We start from the raw sequence: 13,071 nt of genomic DNA on the forward strand, positions 1-13,071 counted from the left end.
CACAATGGATGAAACTCAGGCATGTGTACGAATACAAAACCACCGGACAGACTTTTTTAACATTTCGCAGGGACTAAAACAGGGAGATGGGCTGGCCCCAACATTGTTTAACCTGGCACTGGAGTATGCGGTTAGGCAAATGCAAACTGGACGAGGAAATCTACTGACCAACCGAACGGTTCAACTGGCCGCTTATGCTGATGATATTAATATTATGAGTAGAACATCAACAGGAGCACAGGAAACATATGCAGAGTTAAAAACACAAACAAAAATGCTAGGTCTGGAAATTAACACAGAAAAAACAAAAATAATGACTCAGACGAGAAGAAATATAGTCCCAGAAAACATTATACATGAAGATGACATTGAAACGGTTGAAAAGTTTACATACCTGGGAGTAGAAATATATGCCGACGGATCAGAAGATGGAGAAATAAGGAAGAGAATAACGCAGGCAATCAGAGCTTATTTTGCCCTCTCCCATATATTTCGGTCAAAAAGTGTCCACCGAAATACAAAGATGAGAATCTATAAAACCTTAATTCGACCAATAACATGCTATAGCAGTGAAGTCTGGGTGCTGAAAGAAACATCCAAAAACAAACTCGACACATTCGAAAGGAAAGTACTTAGGAGAATACTAGGACCTGTGAGGGAAAACGGAATCTTCAGAAGTCGATACAACAACGAGCTTTATCAACTTTATAAGGAAACGCCCCTGTCAGACTTCATTAGATTACAAAGATTGCAATGGGCCGGACATGTGATAAGAATGGGAGAGAATAGGCTACCAAAACGAGCATTGAATGCTAGAATGCAAGGAAAGAGACCGGTTGGGAAGCCACGAAAGCGCTGGGAAGACACAGTAAACAGCGACGCACAAGCCCTTTTAGGAGTCCGTGTATGGAGAAGAGCAGCCACAGACAGGCAAGGGTGGAGGCAAAAAATAAAGGAGGCCAAAGCTCAATTTGGGCTGTAGTACCGTAGAAGAAGAAGAAGAAGTTTACTGCAAAAAATAGTTTAAATAATCATATGAGAGTTCACACTCGTGAAAAACCTTATAAATGTGAAATTTGTAATAATCTGTTTATTCAAAAAAGTGATTTACCGCTTCATATGAAAATTCACACTGATGAAAGACCTTATGAATGTGAAATATGTAGTAAGAAATTTACTCTACATAGCCATTTAAAGCGGCATATCAGAATCCACACTGGCAATATAGCTTATAAATCTGAAATATGAAGTAAGCAATTTATTACAAGAAATAAATTAAATAGTCATATGGTAATTCACAATGCTGAAAGACCTTCTTTTTAGCCTTCTATCGTCCATTTATGGACACAGATTCTTTACTTCAGCTTTGTCATCTTCCCCTGGTGCGCGAATATGTATTACAAGCGTAGCTGTATTTTCTGTACTTATATCTATTGTTACTTTTAGAATTCTGTCGTTTATACATTCCCAGTTTTTCAACTCCTCTGTTATATTTGGAAATCAGGCGTGCTACTCCTGATTATGCCCTTTTATTTTCATCTACTCTTGCATATATTAACTGTACCGTCTCCTGTCCATTGCATGCATCGGCCTTTTTTCTTCGTCTCCGTAATAGCTACTGTTGTAAAATTTTGGTTTATGCATTGTTCTAGAATCTCCATTTCCTTGCCGTTTATTCCTCTAGCTACCTTTCATTCTGCATTCCGTTTTTTGGGGTTTGTATTTTATTCATGTTTGATACTTCGTCTTCATTGTCATTATCCATTGCCGGGTCGTTATCCTGAGTATGCGTCCTTTGTTCTCTTTTCAGTTTTTTGGATTTGTGTTTTCCGTTCTATTTCATTTCCAATTTCTAGCATTCCTTTCTCATTGTTCCATGTCCATATTATATTATCTTCTATAAGTTTCTTATATTTTACTATAGCTGTGTTACCTTTTGTCTTTTCTTCTTTTGCTTATTGTTTGATCAGGGCCCCCGTAAGGGTTGATGGCGCCTGAGTGCAAAAAAGGATTTTGGCGCCCCTTAGGCATTTTAGTTCATGTGTATTTATTTATTTTTTAGAAGGTAGGTCGATAGGTGCTTGAAATAAAGCAAAAAACTGAAGTTTAGAAGTCATAATGAGTTTTTCCCGAAAGTGCTTCATTTTTTTGGTTATTTCACGTTGAAATATTCGATTTGGAATTTGACAAATAAGAACGTTTTTCTCATCAGCTCCAATTTTGCTTTCACTAGGTCTATAGACTTCATGAATACACCATTTTTTTCGTTTTTTTATAAGCTACATTTTTGATAATAATATTTTTCGATAAAATACTTAGTTTTTGAGTTATGTACAAAAAACCGTCTAAAAACATGTTTTTTTTTTTTGTTGAGAAATAAACATTGTTACTCGCAAATAACTCACCAAATAACTTTTAAACCTATATTTTTTCACCACCGAGAAGGGGTTTTATTCACCTCCCAAGCAAAAGCAACCAACGACAAAGTCCAACTTTGAAGTGGAGGATAAGGGTAGAACCTACATCCAAATTTTCGTGCAATTTGTTGGTCACCCCGAAAATTACACGGTATCGTCGTATTGCACGTCCATTTACTGGGCTATAGGTACAATAGAAAAATAAAAAATTATTATTATTATTATTGTATTATATATTATATAATATTATATATATTATATAATACTATTGTATTAGCGATATTTTTTGAGACATTGCTGTTGCAAATTCATCAATTACATCTCTTAACATTTATACCATCAACAATTTCTTGTTCAATTGCTGTTGTTGCTAGTCCAGACAATTGTTCTTGAGGCATTGTCTAAATGTTTTTTAACTTTGAAAAATATCTCTCGTCAGCAGCTAAAGATCCAGGTAATGTCAAAAGAATTCTTAGTGAAGTGCTTACGTTTGGAAGGTTGAAGATTAAATTGTTTTTAAATATATATTGTAAAATACTTAAGGGGTCAGTATCATCAGGTAATGAAATTAACTTCTTAATTGCATTAAACAAATCATTGGAGTCTATACCTATCCTTATTATCCTGATCTGTCAGTCATTCTTCAAGAACAAAACAATGTTTTAAAAGATAGCTGTCACTTAATTTAAATATGTTTCTTGTGTATTTATACCTAATCCTATTTAATTTCTCAACTTTTATTTTAAAATTAATTTTTATTTTTTTTTGCAAATTATTTTTCAATTTGTGACCCTGGGTTTTGGCGCCTATAAAGGATGGCGCCCGTGTGCATTGCACACTTTGCACATATGGTAGCGGGGGCCCTGTGTTTGATCTGTCGTATGTATCTTTCGTTCAAAGTCAAATCTTCATCGATATAAATCCTAGCTTCGCTTATTCTTCTTAGTTTATTTTTATTTGCTAGTATTTTTCGTTTCTATTGGGTATTGTCTAGCTGTACTCTGCAAACTTCATTGTTTATTTTGGTTACTGCTGTTATTTTACTATTGATGTTCAGATACTTGTTTATGTAGCCTTCGATCTCCTTGTTTATATGTTCTGGTTAAATTTCTTTAATATGTATTCCCTTTATTATTATATTATTTTTCTTTTCCTTTTTCTCAATTTTCTCTATTTTGTCCTGTAACACAATTATTTGTGTTAACACAATTACTTGTGTTACAAAGCTAAATCACTTGTGTATTACAATTTAACAATTGCATAATGGAAGATCTTATTAAGTTTGAAATTAATGTGCCAGAAGCATACAATACAAGGCCGAGGTAGTATGTACTGTTTTATCAGAACTAATTTTGATCTTCCTTATTAAACTCATCTATTTTAGTTATTAAGATTACTTCCCCAATTCCCTACCAGAGTTATTGAATATGATGTCAATGATGTTATTCATGCTACCCTTGAAAATGTAACATTCACAGTTAAACTAAGAACAATTAAACTGTCGTGATAAAATAACTGGCTTTGAATTGGAAAAAATCTTTTGAAGAAAGGAGTTATCTTCGCCTGAATATTTGCTAAAGTGTGCTCTTCACTTTCACAAGTTCAAAATCTTTAATTGTGATAAATGTCACTGAATGTTTATTTACAAAGACTTGAAAACAATTGTTGTATACTTGACTCATGTCTAAATGACTAAATGTCAATACTTATTTAAGTAGATTTTTTTTTATTTTTGGCTTAGACTTATCGTCATACTGCCAGACATAAGGAATAAAAGTTATACACAACAGGTTTAAAACAATTTATTTAAGTAGATAGATATATAGAATTTATTCGTCTAGAAATTTATACAATGTATACAACATTACCTACACAAATTTATCTGCCAATTAAAAAAATGTTTTATGTTATACAGATGTATACACACATTAAAAGTTTAGTACATTAAAAAAATTACATTACAAAAATACCTACATTAAAAATTCTTCAATACTGTAAAAAGCATGGTTAACTAACTAGAAATGTTTTTAGATTTTGTTCAAAGCATTTAATAGGGCTTTTATGTATGTTATCCTTTAGGCTTGTGTTATGTGGATGTAGATCAGCGTTCCTAAGGAATGTTTGCTCATGTTTTTTATATATATTATTAGTTGTAAAATATATGGACGCCCATGACTTACATAATGTAGTTGGTGAAACTTTAAACATAGTTTGTAGTTATTTTTTTTGAGATATAAAAGCTCTATTCATATATGGCTATACTGAAGGACTGACGTGTACCAAGTCATAGTGCATTAGTTTTAATATTTGGAAGGATACAGTATCCCTTATATTTCTAATTACATAACAACGACTACTTAGTGTCGAGGTCACTTTATCTATGTGATCTTCCCAACTTAGCTTTGGATCTAGCATCAGTCCTAAAAATTTTGTTACTGCAGCTTTTTGAATGGACTTGTGATCAATATATAGATAAGGATCATAGTCAGGGGCTATATTCTTTGGTAAAAATCTCATGAAATTGGTTTTTGTTATATTTATTTTAAGGCCATTGTCCTTGCAATACTACAAAATTTAAATTCCTAAGATGCTGCATTGCCTTTGCTAACAAGCTGATCAAATTGATGATCTTTTATGAAGCTTTTATGATCTGCATAAGTTAAACATGTAACATTGTTTTTATTGATACAGTCGGAAAAATAGACATGATCGATCACATCAATCACTTATTTTGTATTTTTCTGAGCTTTTTCTATAACAAATGTTTGTTATTTATAGAAAAAGACAGCAAATACAAAATAAGTGATTGATGTGATCGTTCATGGGTATTCTTTCATTTTTCCGACTGTAACTATTGTTTTATTGCAATTATTATTTTTTCTTCTATTGTCTATATTTGCCAATAATTATATTTTGTAGTTTCTTTTATAGCATTTTTAACATGCTTGTTTTTTTATTCAATAATTATTGTTTGTACTACATATTTTGTATTTAGGTATGTAATTCCAATAACGCCCTTTTTAATAATTTATTGTATTTACATACTGTAGGTATATTAAAATTGGTTTTACCTGTAAAATAAAAAATTAATAAAGAGATATTAATTTGTGTTTTATTGTTTATTGTTATTCCAGACAATTACTGGAATACACTTATTTATTTGTAATATAGATCCCTTAATACAAAAAATAATAGTACAATAGTGTACTAAAAAGATTCCACTGTGTGAGATGCTATATAGGAACTCGAATTGTTTCGTTAAGAGATTTGTAAAATGATTCGTGAAATAAGGACTGGTTCTGGTTACATAAGTGCTGTGGCAATGCCAATACATTACAGTAGGTAACTATTAATATAAGAGTTGATTATAACCTCGACAGATTTGTTTAGAAGATTTCAAGGCGACTTGTTTTTTCCAGATTTATACAGTTTTCCTATTAGTAATCGCTGTGTCTAGGTACACGCTAACGTGTACGCAAATAAAAAAGTTAGGTACACGCTTAAACGTCGTCAAGTCAGTGACGTCATTATTTAGCGTGTACTATGACTGGGTTTTTGGTACACGCTAATTTGAGCCGCGTGTATGCTGTGGTATTAAGTATCTGTAAGTATCGCGAGTGTGGTTAGAATTTGTCTAATCGCGTTATGTTTAGACTTTAATATTGATTTGTACGGAATTTCCTTATTTTTTACTTGTTTAGTGTTTTTTTTTAATTAACTATTGGAGTGTGGACAATTATTTAGTTCTTTTAATGAGTTTAACAACATTCTAAATCAGTATGAAAAAGATAAAAGACAAAAATTGGTGATTTAGGGCCGGTTGTTCGAACGCTAATCAACAATGATCACTATCAAATATTTAATTACTGTCACCAAAACTGTCAATGTCAACTTTTATTGGGTTGCTGAAAACATAATTGATTAAAATTATGAGATTAGTTAATCAATTAACATAACAATTATTAACATAATTGATTAAGTAATTTCATAACTGTAATCAATTATGTTTTCAGCAACCCAAACAAAGTTGACATTGACAGTTGGTGACAGTAATTAAATATTTGATAATGATCATTGTTGATTAGCGTTCGAACAACCGGCCCTTAGGGCCGGTTGTTCGAACGCTAATCAACAATGATCATTATCAAATATTTAATTACTGTCACCAAAACTGTCAATGTCAACTTTGTTTGGGTTGCTGAAAACATAATTAATTACAATTATGAGATTTATTATTAATTATGTTAATAATTATTGTTATATTAATCGATTATAGACTCCACAGTCTTTTTAACAACCCAAACAAAGTTGACATTGACAGTAATTAATTATTTGATAATGATCATTGTTGATTAGCGTTCGAACAACCGGCCCTTAGGGTAGCAGAAGTAATAAGATAAAATATACGGAGCATTTTGATTAGTGTGATAAAGCTCAGTAGATCCGCTATAGATAATAGATAGCAACAAAAGTTAGTAACAAAAATTTTAGCAAACTTTGAGCTTCATATTACAAAAACTAAAATTAGTTAGAATGTTACAGGGCGTTCGATAATATAGTGGCAGACCAAACTTTTGTTTTTTAAATGGAACACCCTATATTTTATTTTATGTTCGAAATCTTCTTAACTTGCATATCACAAAAATATAAAGGTTTATTATGTTATACAGGGTATTTACAAAGTTATAACCAATTTTCTATGAAAATCGTAACAAATTCAACTCCCTGTATAAATAAACACCACAGCAAAAATAAACACCAATATAAACTGGTATAATTAACTTACGTATAAAAATTAGTTTAGCAGTATTTTGTATATATCATGTTAACTAATATTTATTTTGCTAACCTGAATATATAGTTTTATATACATATTGTTTTATTACAATTAAGTTTGAAACATCTGAATAGTTTTGCTTCCCTTCCCCTTCCCTTAATAAAAATATTTTCTATCAAAGAAACAACAAACAAAATAGCGTGTACCAAAATATAAAGTCACTGCGCACGCTAAATAATGACGTCACGGGCTTGATGAAGTTTAATTCGCGTATACCTAACTTTTTATATGCGTACACGTTAGCGTGTACCTAGACACAGCGATTAGTAATACAATAAAAAATAGTAATAGATGGGATAATCAAATTTGTTTTATTTCAACATATATATTTTGTCGGATTCTTATTTAATGCTCCAAATTCTGTTCTTCATTAAATTGTATGCATTTATTATTAACAGAATATTATTTAAAATTATTTTTTTCTATTTTTCAATGTATAGTTACAATAATTATTATCAATATTTATAAAATAACAACATTAGTATCTAAATTACTCAAAAAGAACAAAAACATCTCTATAATAAGTAGTAATTAATATAATATAAACATTTACAAGAACTTCAATGCTTTATTTAAATATCCCGCTACTTTCTCAACCAAAACTCATCAAAATAAAAGTATAATCTTCATTAAAAAAACTATCAATAATTATTTAAAAGTAAATTTTTTATTTCTATTTTTCAGTGTGTATAGTTACAAAAACTATTGTCAATATTTATAAAATAATTATTACATTAGTAACCTAAATTACTCAAAATGAACAAAAACATATCTAATAAGTAGTCATTAATAAAATTAAACATAATGTACAATAACTTCCATACTTTATTTAAATATCCCGCTTCTTTCTCAACCAATTAGAACTCATCAAAATAAGTACACAGTTGCACTAGGATCCGTAATCTCGCCACCGGATCCACTCCTCGAAGTTTACAGTGTAAGTGCGTTCGCGGGTGCCTGTCGATGACTAGTCGGCGACAAATTAGCAGCAAAACGCATGCGCACTTTAAAATGATATAAATAATATCGTTAATAAATAAATATACAAGTATATTATATATTAATATTTTCGTAAACGAGTGATTTTCAAAAAAATTGATGTAATAATAATAATATCGTATGGCATTTTTGCCGGGGAGATCCTTTCGGACAATTCCGGCGCCATTTACATATTTAACCCTGTTTTAAGTAACTAGTGCCGATGTACACTATCCCAGGGAGACCGATGGCTTAACGTTCTCTGCGAGGCACGGTGAGACGGCTCGTGTCATTATTGGAAATGAAAATCGTTTGTTTTTGGCAGGGCTCGAACCCACGTGCACTGTCGTATGAGGCCAGCGATTATGCCGTTACTCCACGGCCGCTCACAAAAAAAATTGATGTAATTAACTGTTAATGAATTTTTGACAATAAGCATAACAAAAATCTTGTATATCACACGTATGCAACACAAATAGCATTACTTACTTTTTAAAGTTCTCGCTTCTTCATAATAATAAATAAATACATTTTTACACAGTTCTTTATTGTGAAATTTGGATTTTTTGCATATTTTTACTTTTTTGAAGTTATACTTCTTTAGGCGCGATTGAGATTGAGGGTGAATTTATATTGATCTGCGCGCATGCGCACACCGACAGTTTGGTATTAGTCTTTATACGGGCTCTGATTGGGTGTTGAAATGATCTGTCAGTAATTGTTCAATATGGAGGTTATCGGTAAACAAAAATGTTGTATAATATATTAGTTTTTATTGTTGTGAGGACAGAAATAAAATCAAATTTATAATTATAGTGACTTTTTAAATAGTTTTGAAAAGCCACAGGTACGTAATTCTAAATGTTTCAGTTGTATTCCAATAAACAATTATCTTCATACCTATTTGGAAAATGTAAAAAAATAATGTACTTACCTAGTAATTGCTATGCTATACCCCTAGTAGGCAATACTTTAATTTACATAATCTGATTACGAACAAACTTTCTACAAATTTTCATCTAATGTATCGTTTTCTTACTGTATATATTGTATTTTAATTCGACAAAAATCAAACTAATAAAAATTCATATAAACAAAATGTCAAAAAGTTGTTCAGTTTGTGTATATTCCCACATGACGTATACGCGAAGGCGGTGCAGTTTGAAATCTCTTCGACTCTCGTACGGCGGGATACACGGCCCAGTAGTTCAAGCCCAATGCAAGTTATATCATTTTTTTTTATAGATTTTATGATTGTAAGTATATTACAGTAAAAACTCGATATAACGGACTAATTGGGGGGACGGGGTGTCCGTTAAAGGCGAAAGTCCGTTATCTAAAAATAGGTTTAAAATAAATCAAAAAACTTTTTTTTAAGTTTTGTTTGCACTTTTGATGTTTGTACTGTTTTTTTATAATTAGAAATGTGTCCGCATTATGCTATAATAAAAAGTTTATTGAAATTCTTTGTAAAATACAGAGACATTTTTAATTTTTTTCACATTTGACCCGATTTTCTTGTCCGTTATATCCGAAGTCCGTTAAATAGAGGTCCGTTACATCGAGGTTTTACTGTATTATATATTTTTTTTCAGAAAATACGTATTTAATTAAAATTTTTGGCAACAATTATTGTTCAGAAATCATTTGTCGCATTTTTCAATGTGTTTGTGTGCGTTTTATTCTTTGATTTTTTTTTTAATTTTTAGTATTGTTTTAATAAAAATTTTTGGAAAGTACTAGAGAAACTGTTTAAAGTATATTGATTTCGTTGAAATCATATAATAGAAGTATAACTTCTTACGTGCGTACAAAGTACACACATTCTTTTTTTTTTAATTCGCAGTACAGGATGACACGTTAACACGTTTATGTGCCCATCTTCAACAGGCGCCACTTGTAAAGGTAAAGGTATTGGATTTTGACGAGAGCCGAGTCATGCCGATTTAATAGGACTTTTCATTCACAGTCATTTGTTTCGAGGTTCTGTCATGTGTCGCCTAATATTAATATTTTGTCTTTGGTTTGTATCATTGGTATAACCAATGACATTTATGACATCTATGACGTAGATATATTAATATTAGACGACCATCAAGACGACACATGTCAGAAGCTCGAAACAAATGACAATCGATGAAAAGTCCTATGCACAAGTTTACGTGAAATTTTCATGTCATATTTTGTCAAAATCCATTTAGAGACGTAGTTAAGACATTAGGTATGTTATTTTTCGTTTAAAGTTAGGGACTATTTGCTTTGGGTTTTTACTGAAAACACAAAATTAAAATGATTTTTTATTGCCTATAATATACTATACACAGTTAACAATGTACCAACAATATCCATCATGCATTATTTTATGATTTTTACAAAATTTAAATTTTGAGAGGTGATAATAGTACGACTTACATATTTTGGATCGAAATAAATAATTCACGAAACAAAACTACTAAATGAGGATTGTTAATAATGGTCATATGAACTAACATATTATGGCGCGTCCGCATTGGTAAAAATTTGCGTCGAACAAGCTGTTCGTCGCAAATATTTGCGTGCTCGAAGTAAATTGTGCTAGTGGGGACGTGTTTGTCGCATAAATCGGACGCAAGAATTTTCGACGCACACGCTCCATCGGTTGTTTTCGAGCGAAGATCAAATGATTTGAGCACAGCGTCGTCACTGGTAAAAATTTGCGACGAACCATTAGTTCAATATGCACGAAAAATTTACCAATGCGGACGCGTCATTACAATAGGGAATTTGCACATTTTTTTTATTACATAATAATGTTCAGTTTCGTATAAAAATAAGATTTCCAAAATTTCACGCTTCAAAAACTCATAATAACTTAGAAGTACAAATTTAAAGTCTTCTGTATTGTTGACACCTTGTTACTGACAGGGTCAATTGAACATCTTCAAGCGTTATTGAACCGAATGGTGGCATTCTGCGCGATATATGGACTCAAACTCAACGCAAGAAAAACAAAGTTTATCTTTATTAGTAAACAGGCAGCCGTAAATAATAATAACTATAACGTAACAATCGGTAATGACTCAGTTGAACGCGTAAGTAATATTGTATATCTGGGTACTCATATTAATGAAAGCTGGAACCCTAGTACAGAAATAAAAAGTAGAATTGCCAAAGCAAGAACAAGTTTTATGAAATTTAAGAAAATCATGTGCACTCATGATCTAAATTTGGAACTTCGCATAAGAATGGTTCGATGTTACATATTCCAGTGGCGGCCGGTCAGGGTCGGCAGTGCCGACCCACACATTTATGCACACATTGTAGATTTTCTAAATATTTAATTTAATCTGAATTGATGATATTTGTTTCTGTAAAATAAAAAAAGATCTGTGAGATAATACAGACTAAATTTTATTCATTGTTTTTAAAAGAATTCGATCAATCAGATACGTTAAAATTGATCCCTACGCGTAAGAAACTTTTCAAATTAATAATCCCAGCCATGCATCCGATTGCGATTGTGTGAATTCTTTTTTATAAGATCTGGGGCCTAGATTCCGTGCACTGTAGATATCTACATGTCGCTTTCTATCGATATTTGAATATCAAAATATTTGAATTTTTAGCTTTAATTGAATTATTTTCTAGTTTTGCTAGGTTATACTCTAATTGATAAACTAGAGCAAAACTAGAAAATAATTCAATTAAAGCTAAAAATTAATATATCTTGATATTCAAATATCGATAGAAAGCGACATGTAGATATCTACAGTGCACGGAATCTAGGCCCTAGGGACGGCGAGCCGTCCCTAGATTTACGATTTACTTGTAAGAAGCGCTGTGGAATATTAGCCGATAGGCAACCAATTATAGATTTCACCCGTATTTGATTGGCAGAGTCGGCAGAAATCAATCTGCCGATCGGTGATGGGCAGACACCAGCAAGGCATGTAATACCAAGGCACGTACCCTGCTAATAGTGCGCTCGGGATGAAATTAATTATTATGAAATAACGTAGCTTTTGGAATTTTAAATCTCGGTTAGTTTTCACTGTAGCAGATTTTCGTAAACAGCTTTTGGAAGTTTTTAATTTTATTAATAAAGGCGACAATTTTGCATGTGATGATATCTCGATCCGTGAAGCAATCGGTTTGAAAACTTTACTAAATGATTATTTTATTTTTTTACATAGAGATAGTAATTTTAAATATATACGCAGTGACGTTTTGGATTCGCTTGATATTTCCGAACACCCCCACAAAAGACAAAAGTATGACACAGATCTCGAAAAACAAGTATATTTTGAAATTTTTGATACTATTATTACTTGTTCAAATAGATAGGTACTCATTTTTTCAAATTTTGAAGATTTGAAAAAAATTTAAAAGTTACGCCAAAGAATTTTCAAAATATCTATTAGACAAGTGTATTAAAACTATCCATAATTCTTTAATCAAATAAACTAAGGAAATTAATTAAAAGTTTTATACTTATGCTGATCCAAATATTTTCGGAAGATGGGATAAGTTACAAAATATGTATAATTTTATATACTGCAATTCATTGCAACAAACTGTTCCCGAAATTAATAAATTATTATCATGAATTCTCTCATTGCAACTTTTGTCTTAAATGAACGGGATTTCTCGTGTCTCAAAAGTGTCAAAACGTATTGTCGAAACACCATGAAACAAAAGAGAATATCAAGCTTTTCTCAAATGTCAATAGAAAAAAACTATTAAAATCTCTCCAATACATTAATAAATTTTACGATGATGTTATTACCTATTTTGCTACGTGCAAACAACATAGACTAAAGTTAATTTATAAACATGTTTAGGTTCTAAATCTATGTAAAA

Source organism: Diabrotica virgifera, chromosome 4 (assembly GCF_917563875.1).
Source record: "Diabrotica virgifera virgifera chromosome 4, PGI_DIABVI_V3a".
NCBI lineage: Eukaryota > Metazoa > Arthropoda > Insecta > Coleoptera > Chrysomelidae > Diabrotica > Diabrotica virgifera.